Source organism: Nanorana parkeri, unplaced genomic scaffold, assembly GCF_000935625.1.
Source record: "Nanorana parkeri isolate BGI_ZX_2015 unplaced genomic scaffold, ASM93562v1 scaffold324, whole genome shotgun sequence".
NCBI classification, from domain to species: Eukaryota; Metazoa; Chordata; class Amphibia; order Anura; family Dicroglossidae; genus Nanorana; species Nanorana parkeri.
In genome coordinates this window covers 1,298,405-1,311,580 of record NW_017306592.1, presented here as the reverse complement: position 1 = coordinate 1,311,580, position 13,176 = coordinate 1,298,405, and the positions used below count along the sequence as shown (strand labels likewise).

The 13,176-nt window shown below is 48.2% G+C and overlaps 1 protein-coding gene across 2 annotated transcripts in view; it reads left to right on the top strand.

The window, feature by feature from the left end:
• Positions 1-7,978: 7,978 nt before the first annotated feature.
• Positions 7,979-13,176, top strand: part of FAM84A (family with sequence similarity 84 member A) — a 9,038-nt gene continuing 3,840 nt past the window's right edge. Inside the window, exon 1 of one of the 2 annotated variants that reach the window (XM_018558182.1) lies at positions 7,979-8,093. The gene's annotated coding sequence lies outside the window, so the exon portion shown is untranslated. Of the gene's footprint in view, positions 8,094-10,647; positions 10,711-13,176 lie in introns of those variants that run through there. The other variant, XM_018558183.1, reaches the window with a different exon arrangement.

The window sequence follows — 13,176 nt, the reverse complement described above, 5'->3', positions numbered from 1 at the left end:
AAGGGCAGCACAGCTGAGTAGAAAGGAACGCTACTTTGGTTATTAAGTGATGAGGGAGCCAACATTTCTAGTAATGGTAGGAATGTGTTATTCTTATTTTATACATCAATTAACCTCCCTGGCGGTATTCCCGAGTGTAGCTCGGGGTTACTTTTCCATACCATAAGCGGTAACCCTGAGCTACACTCAGGAATGCCGCATAGCATTTACTTACCTTGTCCCTCGAGCTGCGCTGTGTTCTGCGGCCGATGCCGGCTTCTGTCTTCCGGGTTCTGTCCCTTGCGAGCGTATGCATCGCAGGGGGGCGGAACCGGCTGCAAATTCAAAAAAAAAAAACGACAAAAAAAAACAAAGACGAAAATAATTCGAAAAAAAAATAGACCAAAAAATGACATGAAAAAAAATTAAAAAATCATACCGCCAGGGAGGTTAATAAGCCTATGTGTCCATATATTAAATATAACTTCACGTATACTTTAAAGCAGGGATGCACTGACATTGAGACGGCTTCCATGCTAATTGGGAAGCCGGGTGGCGAGTCATTTCACTACACCTGGCTTCCTTAATGGGACTTCCGGTATCGGTATTGGAACGTACAGAAAAAAAAATATCGGTACTCGTACTTGATACCGAAAGACTGGTATCAGTGCATCCCTACTTTACAGTGAACACACGCTTACCATTCCTTCACTCCCCGCTACTACATTTTGCTTCCAGGAGTGAAGAAATACAACTCTTAACCAATCCAGTTGGAGCTTATATAAGGCTGAGGATTCTCTGCTACCAGGTGACAGTACTAGGACACTGGCAGCCACAGACACAGTGCCTTAGATCCTTGGTTCTTAACTGGTGGGTCGTGACCCAAAAGTGGGTTGCGACCCCGTGCTCTGTGGGTCCCCCGTGCCTTCCGCTTTTCTAGGTGAGGGGCTCCTCAGCCTCCCCCTAGCACAGCCCAGTCAGTTCTCGCACCAAGCAGCTATTCCAAATATGCTACCATTAAAAATTGAGAGAGTTTACCCCTTGTGTGGCGCTTGTCAGAGGTAGGGGGAGAATGCGGGGGGGAGGAAGAGGCAGTACTTGGTGGGTACACCTGTTATCACTTGTGGTGTGGTAGGTGTAGATGCAGGGGGGGGGGAGGAGGGGTAGTTGCGCGGGTGTGCGGCTTCCGTTCTGTCTGGACCGGGGTGTCCAACAAGTGTGCTGTAGGGAAACAAAAAATGAATAAAATGAATAAATTGCATTAGATCTGTGTGCTAGTTGCAAGGGACGAAAGACAAAGGTGTGGAAAGTGTTTTAGAGTTGGTGTGAACCAGGAAAACAATGGGGGGGAGGGGGGGGTGGGAGGAGAACGTTGTATGATGGTGAAAAAAAGAGGGTGGAATTTAGATGATGGTGTTCAATTCTAATTCCTTGTTTAAACCGTGGGGGGACAGTGTGTTCAATTTGAAGACCCAGTATGTTTCTTGCTTGCAGAGGCGGTGGAATCTTTCGGCAGGTGGTAGTTTGTCCGGTATCTGTTCAATTGCAAACACTCTCAGGTGGGCTGTGTTTTTCTGGTGTTTATGGAGAAAGTGGCGTGGGACACTATGTTCGGTGCAACCCTGGAAAAGAGGGATCACCCCCACCCTACTCCACTCCATCCGCTTCACCGCAATCCGATGAGTACAAGCGAATGCTCACCCAACCTTAGGTGAGTACATCACCAACGCTTACACCCTGTTCTACCACATTTATTGTGCCAGGTAGTGGCGCTTCCGTCTCCAATTTTTTGTTTCCAAATATGCTACCGCATACCAAGTGTCAGCTTGAGGTGGGGTAGGGTGGGCTACGGCTATGGCCGCATGGGAGCTCCATCCATAAGTGCATTGCTTACAGCTCCCTTGCGTGCCCTGTAGAGGTGCCTGAACCGGAGTGTTGTCACATTCTGGCTCCCGTCACCTCTACAAGGTGCACAAGGGAGCTGTACAGGCGGATGCAAATATGGATGGAGCTCCATCACAGCACAGCAGCCCACACTGTTGTGTGTGTCTGTCAGTGTTTTTGTGAGGGCCCATTCACACTAGTACAGTGCATTAATCGCACAGTCCTGTGTAACTAATGCACTGTACCACGCAATCGCACCACACGTTCTGGTGTGAGATCACACTGTAGCTATACAGATATGAGGCTCAGGGCACAGGAAGTGCTCTGCTATTTTTTGCAGGCGGAATGAAAGAAGAAGGGGAATTTAAGAAACAGATATAGCAGATATACTCACTTGATTCTCTGTCCTGCGGTGGACAGTGCTCCCTCTGCTCCGGCTGCGGAATATACCTAAGTGCCCTCACGTCTAATGCAAGTCAATGGACCTGCGTAAGGCATAATTAACTTTGCACGATATTCTAATTATTCGAGTTTCATCTGTAGATACTTATCTGCATTTAGCTATTCTATCACTGTGAGGAAAGTGGGTGTTTAGAGTTTTAGCGTTTCTAAATACAAGGAAAATCAAATCTGTTAATATGTAGAAGAGGCTTTCTCTCTACGCCCAGGGCTTCTGTTTTCATCTGAAGTACATCAAGCCTCTGCAGCGCTTAGAACTTCCTAACCGCCATTAATCTGGTCAGTTACTGAGCCTGCAGAGAGCGGAGGTCAGATATTCATCTTCCTCTATGGACGGCTCCTCGCTGTCTCTCTGATATAAGAAAAATGAAGAGGAAAAAATGCAATAAAAGGGAAATTGTTGCCTAATCAGCTTGAAGAAGGAAAATGAAGGGCCCGGTAACATCAGATGCATTTGTGCTGTGCTGTCAGCCTTGCCACGCAAACGGCGACGCAAACCACCGCATCGCGATATCCAGCCATACAGAAATGTGGTTGATAATAGAACAAAAGCTCACTGTTGCTTCTTCTTTCCTGGTCTAGTTTATACAGTGGACCTAAAACACACAAAAGGGACAATTCACAAAGCGGAATAGCGGAATCTGACCGGATATCAGCTTCCTATCACCACCCCTCAGACTGGGAGAGGGATGGGCAGTACTGGGGGCCATATGGATGGACTGGTGTTTGCACTGGGTTCGGTCCGGTTTTTGAGTCTTGTGTCCGGGTGGCAGGCTAAGTGCACACAAGACACTAAGTGCTGATACCGGCAAAACATTTTTAACAGATGAGGCTGCTGAGGTCCCCCAGCAAGCATGGGAGCTCAGGCAGCCGCATCTGCTTGAAGCGGCATCCTACAGTGAGCCATGGGCGCCTGTAAACAGGTACCAACCGGCTCATCTTCTCCTCCATCTTCCTGACACCAGGCTGCACGCCACCTGACCCCTGGTGAGACACCGCACAGCCCACACAGCACTCTTGAAAGCCTGCATAGCCCAACTGAAACCCCACACAGCCACCTGAGAATCCGCGTAGCCCACCTGCGTGTGTGCAAAGCACACCTGAGGGTGCACACAGACCACCTGAGAGCCTGCAGAGTCCACCTGGGACCCTGGAGACATCAGGGCGCCACCCCGGAACAACATAGAGTAAATAGCTTCATATTATTTTGTATTGCTGTAAAATGTATGCCTGGGATTTGTAGTCCTCTATAGCCGGTCTCCTTACTCCCTCCCCTGGCTGCCTCTCCTCGCTCTCTCCTCTATATTCTAAAAAAAAAAAAAAAATTGCTGCTCGTGCCGCTAGAGTGTTCGGGTTTCACTTGAAGAAAAGGTGGCAACCATAGATGTAACACTGGCATGAGGCATTTTCTACCTCCAGGTTAACTTCTCTGCTAATGAACACTTCTACATAAGAACACAGCAACCTCATAAATCAGGGACAGAAACATTAACGTCAGAAAGGATCTTCTATGCAGTGGCGGAAAACAAGGAGTCTGCATTATGGGAAAATCATTAGTCTAAGTTATGTGTCTCCTGTGGGCTGTCCTCACAACAGCGAGGCATGGTGCCTCGAGGCCGGGTGTCATGCTGGAGCAGGTACCGGGTGACACCCTGCCATGACATCATCACGCGTGACGTCATCACGCACATTCGCAAAGACCTCACGTGCCAGCGGCTATCTTGGTGATGGATGCTGGCAGAGAGAGGAGGGGACGTTCACCCGGTGGGATAAGGTATGCCGCCATGTCCCCTCTTCTCTCACTGTTGGGCTCTTGGTCCATGAGCAAGTGCCCGACTTTTCAGAGGGGGCGACACCAAAATACTGTCAGTCATTTTGGTGTCACCCCTCCAATTGTGTTATCGGGGTGCGCGTCGCACCCCCCTAGTAACACCACTGGATAGATAGATAAACCCTAGACATGCAAGCTGCCGGAAAAATTTGGTTCGGATATTTCGTCATTTCGGGATTCGAGTCAGAAATTCAATTCAGTTCGGGTTTCGGATTGGGACAAAATACAAATTTTCGTTAGTTTCGGATGAGTTTACGAATATTTGTTGCGAATATCACAGAAAACCGTATAGAAATTAATACTGAAGCTGAATCTGTAGACCCGAATTTCCGGATTGCATTTTGGAGCTCCTGAATGCCATTCTGGTCTGGGAGCCTCAGCTTTAGTATAATATGTATATACTGTATATGGCTCCCATGTTGTCGTAACGAAAATTCGTATTCAGACCCATTCAGGTGCTTTAAACCGAAAAACACATCTGATTGGCCAGAAAAGTCACATGTCCGATTCTGTTTAGTTTTTTAATGAAATTTGGACAGGATGCGAAATTCTGAAATGGAAATTCGTATTCGGACGCATTGGGATTTGGAAATCTGGATAGATGTCCCTCTATAGATGAACACAATGATCAGAGATCTCATCTTCTATAGAATGAATCTTCCCAGCAGACTCTACAATAGACCTCCCACCCGGAGGAGATCTGCAGGTGACGAGACTCCTCGGAAGTCACACTGATTAGATGACGGCTGCATGCACATGACTTGCTGAGAGTAATATCTGAACTCCAGGCAAACGGCTACATGTGTAGACAAGGGAGAAGTTTTATCTGTCGATGGATTTGTTATCTTGTTCATCCAGTCCTGAGATTTACACTGCTGCAGATCAGTAACACTTTCATGTCTTGTCTCTTCCTCCAGCCTGTGACCAGACACTGAAAGGAGAAGCAGCAGACTGTTGAGCTCATCTCCCTTCTTTCACTGCAGCACAACAGATTGGCTCCTGGTATTTCTTCTCCCTCTCGTAGTCTGAGCTCAGTTGTACAGTAGATTGCAAGAGGCTGATACCAAGCAAAATGTAGATACTGTGCTTGCCTTTACCAAAAGTACATTTGAAGCTGACCTCCTGCCTCCCCTTCAGGCCCCATTCACATTGAGTGATTTATCGCGCGGTAATTCCTGCGATATCGCGGCTATTTACCGCGCGATATCGCTCTTCAATGCTTTGCAATGGGGCAAAGGGTCCTGCTGTCGCGGGTCGTGTGTCGCTACAGCAGGACCCTTTTTGGAGCGGATTTTGCCGCGATTCCAGCTTGCTCAATGCAAGCATTTGCGCGATATTGCGCAAAATGCAAATTTGTGCGACAAACGCGCAAATCGCGCAGTGTGAATGGGGCCTTAGTCTGCACAGTTGTAGCGGCTCCTGTCCTGGGCTGATGTTACTTCCTCTGATTTCACTACAGACGGTCAGATAGAGCCCACCTCATTTCCTGGCAGGAGGACATCCAGCATCATCTATACCCAGTGGCGTCACAAGAGTGCGGGGGATGCGGCCCTCACCTGGGTGACACCATTGAAGGGTGCTGTCATTTTGATGTCACCCCCTCTAAAAAGTTGGGCACTTGCTCATGGACCGAGAGCCCGACAGTGTCAGGAGAGAGGAGGGGACCAGGCGGCATACCTCATCCCGCCGGGTGAACGTCCCCTTCTCTCTCTGCCGGCGTCCATCACCAAGATGCAATTAGATGACCGCGCATGTGTGATGACGTCGCGGAGGGTGTCACCCGGTCTCATGACGCCCCTGTCTATTTCTTTCCTCCACAACCATACTGTTCCTGGCCCTGCCTCTTTCATTCCTTGTTCTTTGCGTGCATCCTTCATGCTCTAACGCAGGGGTGGGCAAACTCCAGCCCTCCAGCTGTGGTGAAACTACAAATTCCATCATGCATCTGCTTCTGGGAGTCATGCCTGTGGCTGTCAGAGTCTTACAATGCCTCATGGGACTTGTAGTTGCACCACAGCCGGAGGGTTGCCTACCCCTGCTGTAATGTGTGTGTCTCCCCCCCCCCCCCAAAGTTGGGAGGTATGCTATAGAGCGGCTGTAAACGTGTGGGATCCATGCATTTAGCGCATGCTATTACACAGTGTACAGTGCCGTACACTACATGCGTTTTCATTGCTTCTTAATGGCACCCCTACGCACCTCCCAGTAGGTGGGGTGCCGCATGCAAGTAGTACATGCATGACCTTTTTTAGCAGCATAGCAATGCATGTTATTGCAATACCATGCGCCCTGCTGCAAAAATGCCGGGAGGGGCTTTGGGGGTACCAATGAGAATCAATGACAATCCAACACACCGGCACACCAAGCAAGTGGCGCTGTGCAGTAGCGCGTTCTAAATGCACAGATCTCACGCATCTGGCGCAAGGCTTTAGCGTGAATAGCCCTTTAACCCTGCTAGGAGCTCTTAGCAACCCGTGATGCTCTGTCCGGTCCCTGACATCATCGGTTGATAGGGAGCTGAACGGGATGCTCTGGCCGGTGTCCCGCCGAGCACTTGGCAACCAGTGATGTCAGTGAGGTGGGTGACCAGCCAGAGAGCAGCGGACAGCACGGCTTTATGTCCACATGTGCAATGACATCACAGCGGGGTGTCACCCGTTACCTGAACGGGTGATGCACCTGACCCACCCCCCATCCCCAGAGACGTCACCATGCCGGATGTCACCTGGTGGAACCTCATCACACACACCCCCTTTGTAACTCCACTGCCAGTAGCGTCACAAGGGGGGTGCGGCCCGCACCCGGGTGACACCATTGGAGGGAAGACACCAAGATGACTGACACGTCATTTTGGTGTCACCCCCTCTAAAATTCGGACACTCGGTCAGGGACCTAGAGCCCGACAGTGTCAGGAAAGAGGAGGGGACCCGGCAGGATACCTCATCCTGCCGGGTGAACGTCCCCTCCTCTCTCTGCCAGTGTCTATCACCAAGATGGTCGCTGGCAGACGTCAATTAGGATGGCAGCGCATGCGCGATGACATCATCCTGCACACGCATGCACAATGACGTCCCGGCGGGGTGTCACCTGGTCTCCACTCTGCTGGGTGACACCAGGCATCGGGACGCCCCTGTCCACTGCCCACCCCCGCTCTGCTGCCATATAGGGTAGAGGTGACCCTCTTCTCCCCCCGGACTCCAGTGGTCTAAACCCTGATGACATCATCACATCTATGGCAGGTCCATTAGAGGTGAGGATGCTGCGGGAGATACCACAATCAGAGCGGGGGATGGTTAAAGTTGAGCAGTTGCTCCCACAGAACTTAGGAGCAGGTGAGTATATCTGCTGTGTTCCAAAAATGAGCAATTAACCCTTTCATTCAGCGGGGCTACCTCTGAACTGCAAGGGTTAATTTGTATAAAACCCCGGAGTTCCCCTTTAAGGGTGCATTATGAGATGCAGAGCTGCGTGTCTTTTCTATATCCGCCCGGAGTTCAGCTTTAACAACCACACGAAGAGGAGAGAGCGGCTAACAAGTGCCGGGTGCAGCGGGGGAATGAACGAGTTTGTCACTAATCCCCGGCTGCGCTGCCCATGACAAACTACACATCAAAGCGAGCTGCGGGGATTGACGCGGCGCCCCGCCCACCTGCCTTTGATTGACAGCTTCGCCGCCTGGGGTTCACTGTCCACGCCCCCCGCACCTCTCTTGGCCAATCAGCGGCGCGCTGGGCGGACACTGAAAAGTCGTAGCCCATTGTAGTTGCACTCACACGGGCTGCGAGCCCAGTAGCCGCTTCTTGTCGCAGGTGAGAGTCAGCTGCCGGGAGATCGAGCTGGCGGAGCAGCGGCCGGTGGGGGCATTGCCTTCTCCTCCCATGGCTAGGACGAGGGAGCTTTAGGAATTGTTCGCCCTACGTCTGCGGGCAGAGCCACAAGGGTAAGCCGCTTCCAATGGGCTGCGTTCCTGCCTGCACAAGTTTCATTTCCAATTGCATGGGAAGGTGATAGACTCCCAGGGGCAGCGGATGTGCATTCCTCCAAAGGGATCGATCTTCTTTTTTTTTAGTTGCATTTAGATAGTGCTGGACTTGCTGCTCAGACATGTCTGTGCTTTCATGCATCGTATAGGGCAGCATTTGGCATATGGGTGTGTGACTGAGCCCTGATGCCCGGGTGGGGGGTGCACAGCCTGGGGACTGCTGACTTATTTAATAGGGATCAGTGGTCTAACCTCATCTCACTATGCTCACCAGCTATGCCAACCCATAATGTGAAACTCTGCACAATGCTAGGTGCATTGTGTGTGTTTGAGGCTTGCAATCCAAGTGTTTTGGAAGGAGATAGGTTGTCAGCTGGAGGATCTCACGGTGTCAGAGGATTGAACATCACCTTTTGTAGCTGAAGCCTCCTTGTGAGACCATGAACCTTGGAAACAGTGGCAGTCAGGAATGCTTTCATTGTTCTGCTGGCTCTGAGGATAGGTTGGGTTGCTGGAGTTACTGCACTTTGCTCTGCTGTATTAGTTAAGATTTTTTTGGTGCAATGCATGGTTCGCACTTTGTAGCATTTGGAGGATCTGCCTTGTGATCTGGGTGTATACATGTGTGCCCTTTACTGTAGCAGGAAGGAAAGTTGTTGGGGCAATGGAAACGGTGTGGGTGACCATTGGTGGGAGTTCTGTGTCCCTGATGGTCAGGTTGCTCTTGTTGATGGAATGCAAATGTTGGGGTGCTAATAAAGTCAGATGCTGCCGGAGGGAAAGTGTAGTAGTTCTGGTTAGCTGGTAGTACAGGGTAGTTGTCAACCTCCTCTCTTCTAAGGGATCAGGAGATCATCTCATGTTCTTGACAGGAGACCATCTCATGGTCTTGAAAGCCAATTGGGGCTGAGACCTTTCCCCTAGAGACCAGAAGTTGAGAGGTTGATAACATCTGATGCTGGAGGAGGACAAGCACTTTGGGTAGTGCTGGTAGTGCAGAGCAGTTACCTGCTAAGGGATCAGGAGATCATCTCATGGTCTTGACAGGAAACCATCTCATGGTCTTGAGAGCCAATTAAGGATGAGATCTTTACCCTAGAGACTGGAAGACAGATGTTGAGAGGTTAATAACATCAGATGCTGGGGGTTGGAGGAAGATCGCACCCTGGGTAGTGCTGGCTAGCTGGCAGTGCAGAGAAGTTGCCATCCTTATACCTTCTAAGGGATCAGGAGACCATCTCCTGGTTTTGAAAGCCAGTTGAGGATGAGACCTAGGAGCATTACACAGAATGCTAATATCAGATGCTGGGGGCTGAATGAGGACGAGCACCTTGGATAGTCCTGGTTAACTGGAAGGTACGAGAGCAGTCTCCACCCTCCTACCCTCTAAGGGACAATCTCATGGTCTTGAAAGCAGACTGAGACCATCACACAGAAAGCCGATTTTGGGAGCTAATAACATCAGATGCTGGGGGCTGAAGGAGGATAAGCACCTTGGGTAGTCCTGGTTAGCTGGTAGTGCAGAGCAGTTGCCACCCTCCTACTTTCTAATGGACCAGGAGACCATCTTACAGTCTAGAAATCAGACTGAGGCTGAAACCATCACGCAGAACTGAGATGTTGGGGTGCTAATATAGCCAGATACTGGGGCTGAAGGAGGGTAAGCACCCTGGGTAGTCTTGATTATCTGGCAGTGCAGAGTGGTTGCCACCTTCTAAGGGATCAGGAGAGACTCTCATGGTCTTGAAAGCAGATTTGAGGCTGAGACCATCACACAGATGCTGGGATGCTACTAAAGTCAGGTGCTGGGGGGTGGTGAAGCACAAACACTCAGGGTAGTCCTGGCAGTGCAGAGCGGTTGCCATCCTCCTCCCTCCTAAGGGATCAGAGGACCATCTTATGGTCTAGAAAGCAGATTGACACTGAGACCATCACATCACACATCACTCAACTTTAATAATTGCCTACCAACCTAAACAGATCATCTTCGCTCCCAATAAATCCACATAACACCCAGGAGGTATACAGTATTGGCTCATCATGTTCTGCAGACAGCGACACAGAGCCTCCTTCTATAAGCATGTATGATCTAACCGATAGTGTCCTACACACAGGATGCACATTGCAATGTTTGAGCCAACATATGTGTCTGTGACAGGTGGATTACTTTCGATTTTATATGCACAAGTCTGTCCAATTAGCCGTTATTTAACCAGAAAATAAAAATAAAGAGATCCCTGTGTCATTTCCAGTCCTAATATAACACTTCAGTCAGTCGCGTCCCCTATATATTTGCATTGATAACCTGTAACAATCTAGATTTGTAAACACCAGCTAAATCATTATTGATAAACAGCTATATTGTTATACAATTTTCTGCAATGTCGATACAACAGCAAGTGATACATGGCCATACAACCCTAGATTGGCTGTTTTTTATTGATATACCGAGGATCAGGTTTCATCTTTATTGATTACATTGACACCAGCACCTCTGCATCACTTGGAAAGCTATTAACTTCTAGACCACAGCACTCTGCAAATAGCCATATTGCTGAACAAAGGGCATATAAAGGTATTTATGTATACATTCCCTATGTGTATGGTGCTGCCCTCACTTGGGGGTTTTGTCAAATAACACCCCCTGTTTAACTGTGTCGGAATCTCAGATCCATTGTACATTTAAAGAACTGCAACACCGAAAATGTGCATACAGCATATGACCATCTGTCTTTTTCTAGCGAGCCTTTGCTTTATGTTGCTCAGTGAGGAAAATATTTATGTGCTGGTGTATGAGGCAAAGAGCAATATGTCAAGTGCAGCGTCCTATAGCAAACGATTAGAATTAATCATGTATGGATCAGAAGAAGGTGCACTGCAATGTAATTGGTTGCTGTGAGTTATTAGACTTTCCCACTCATTGCCATGCTACTGATTAAGCATGTTGTTGGTTTTTACATGCACAATATGATCAATGTAACCGAAATTAGGTTACAGTGTGAAGTGCCAGTGCAAAACTGAGAGATGCACGGAAACATAGGATAATGGTGGCAGATAAAGACATGGCCCATCAACTCTGCAACCCCCCCAAAACCACCACCACATTTATTTTTTTACCTTTTCCAGTCCCGTGGCCTCTGCTGGAAGCCTGTTGCAAGCATCCACTATTGTGTTTTTTTTATGATTATACAGGGTGTATATCATGCCAGCATTTTGTGCAGCCCTTTACAATATAAAGTGAGACAGTCCAGTTTCAATACAAGATTGTTTGGTTACTTTTCTAAATTAAACAAAGTAAAAGGTTTACTTTGCATAGACATTACTTTAATCCAGCCTTTCTCAACCTTTTTACCCCAGAGAAACCCTTGACATATTTTTCAGGTCTCCAGGAACTCCTACTGAAACAAATTATTTGGGGGTCAGTGGAAAGAATGCCCCTTACATTGGTGGCCGGTGGGAAGAATGCCCCCCTCTGTTGTGTTGGTGGCCGGTGGGAAGAGTGTGTGTGTGTGTGTGTGTGTCCCCCTTGCGTTGGCGGCCGATGGGAATAATGCCCCTCCCCTTGGATCGATGGCCGGTGGGAAAAATACTTCTGTTGCATTCTGGGCCAATGGGAAGAATTGCCCCACCCACGTCTTGCATTTGGTGGCCAGAATGCCCCCTCTTGCATTTGGTAGCCAGAATGCCCCCTCTTGCATTTGGTGGCCAGAATGCCTTACAGCCATGTGGAGTTGGGCCTGAAAATATGCAGACACCATCAAAAGGGAGGTCAATCGGCTACATCTCAAGGAACCCCTAGCAACTGGTTGAGAATGATGGTATAATGTTTGCTTGCACACATTTTCTTCGGTTATATGGGAGAACATTTTGCTGTTGGCCACCAACCAATGAGCTATCAGACATAATCTTCCTTTTCTGGTAACTATGATAATGAGAGGTTGGTGGAAAAGTGGGCTTAAGATGGTGATACTCAGGGGGGTAGTTGTGTATTTCAAGCAGACAACCAGAAAAAAAATATTTCTATAAATCTGCATACATGGATCACCAGAGCAGGCAAGTTTGTCAGTGCAGACAAGGGTACGGCCAATGAACTCCAGCACCAGCTTATATTAGAGGAATCCATAGCAATCAAGCCAATCGTCATTTCCCTTGAATTTTATCGACTGGGAGTGTGTGCAGTAATCTTTTGCTAACCATAGACCTGAGGAGCATAGATCAATACTTCCGATATGACTGCAATCTATGGATGCTGTTAGCAGCTATTTTACTATATATTAATCAATGTCTAATGAACCTGTTAGATTTCCCTCTGATGGGAAGCCTATATATTTAGCTATACCTTGTGCATTGTTATTTAGGTAGACCAGTACCCCGCAATCACAGTTGTCTCAGGCGCAGACAAATCTATAATGAATTGGGCAGCCATTTAGTCCAGTTTATTATGCAGTGGCATTTACTCTAGTTGAGTATGCTGATCAGGCCATATGAGTTCACTTGCTGTGTGTGTGTCCTGAAATGGGGACTTAGTTGTTCGTTGTGTAGCAGCTCAGCAACTTGCATTTTCAGGGGGTCAGCAGTGGCATCCTACATGTAGCTTGATAAATTATTCTAATAAAATTCATGTGAATATAATATTTATGACTGGAAGAATGCCAGGGACCAGATTTTAGGTGTACTCTATGAAAGCTGAAAGAAAACTTAGTTTTTTTGGAAAGATTAGCATCTCCTGTGTTCTTATTGGAGATGTTTGGTACATAAGTAAAAACCCAACAGAGGTTGTAACTGCCACTATATGCAGAATAAAAAAAAAAAAAAGAGAACTGTTTTGCCTAGAATTAAACCATGTAGCAAATAAATGCAAGGGCCTAGGAGTGCTTCTACCTTTCAGGGCTCGGACATATTACTTCCTAGAACCTCACTATTGCTGCTATTGAGGCTGCCCATCACACTAATGGACCAATAGTGCTAAGAGTTGAGCCCAAGCTTAAATGATAAGTGCACCTTTTAAAAATAAAGTGCACTTATCATTTTTACCCCCCCC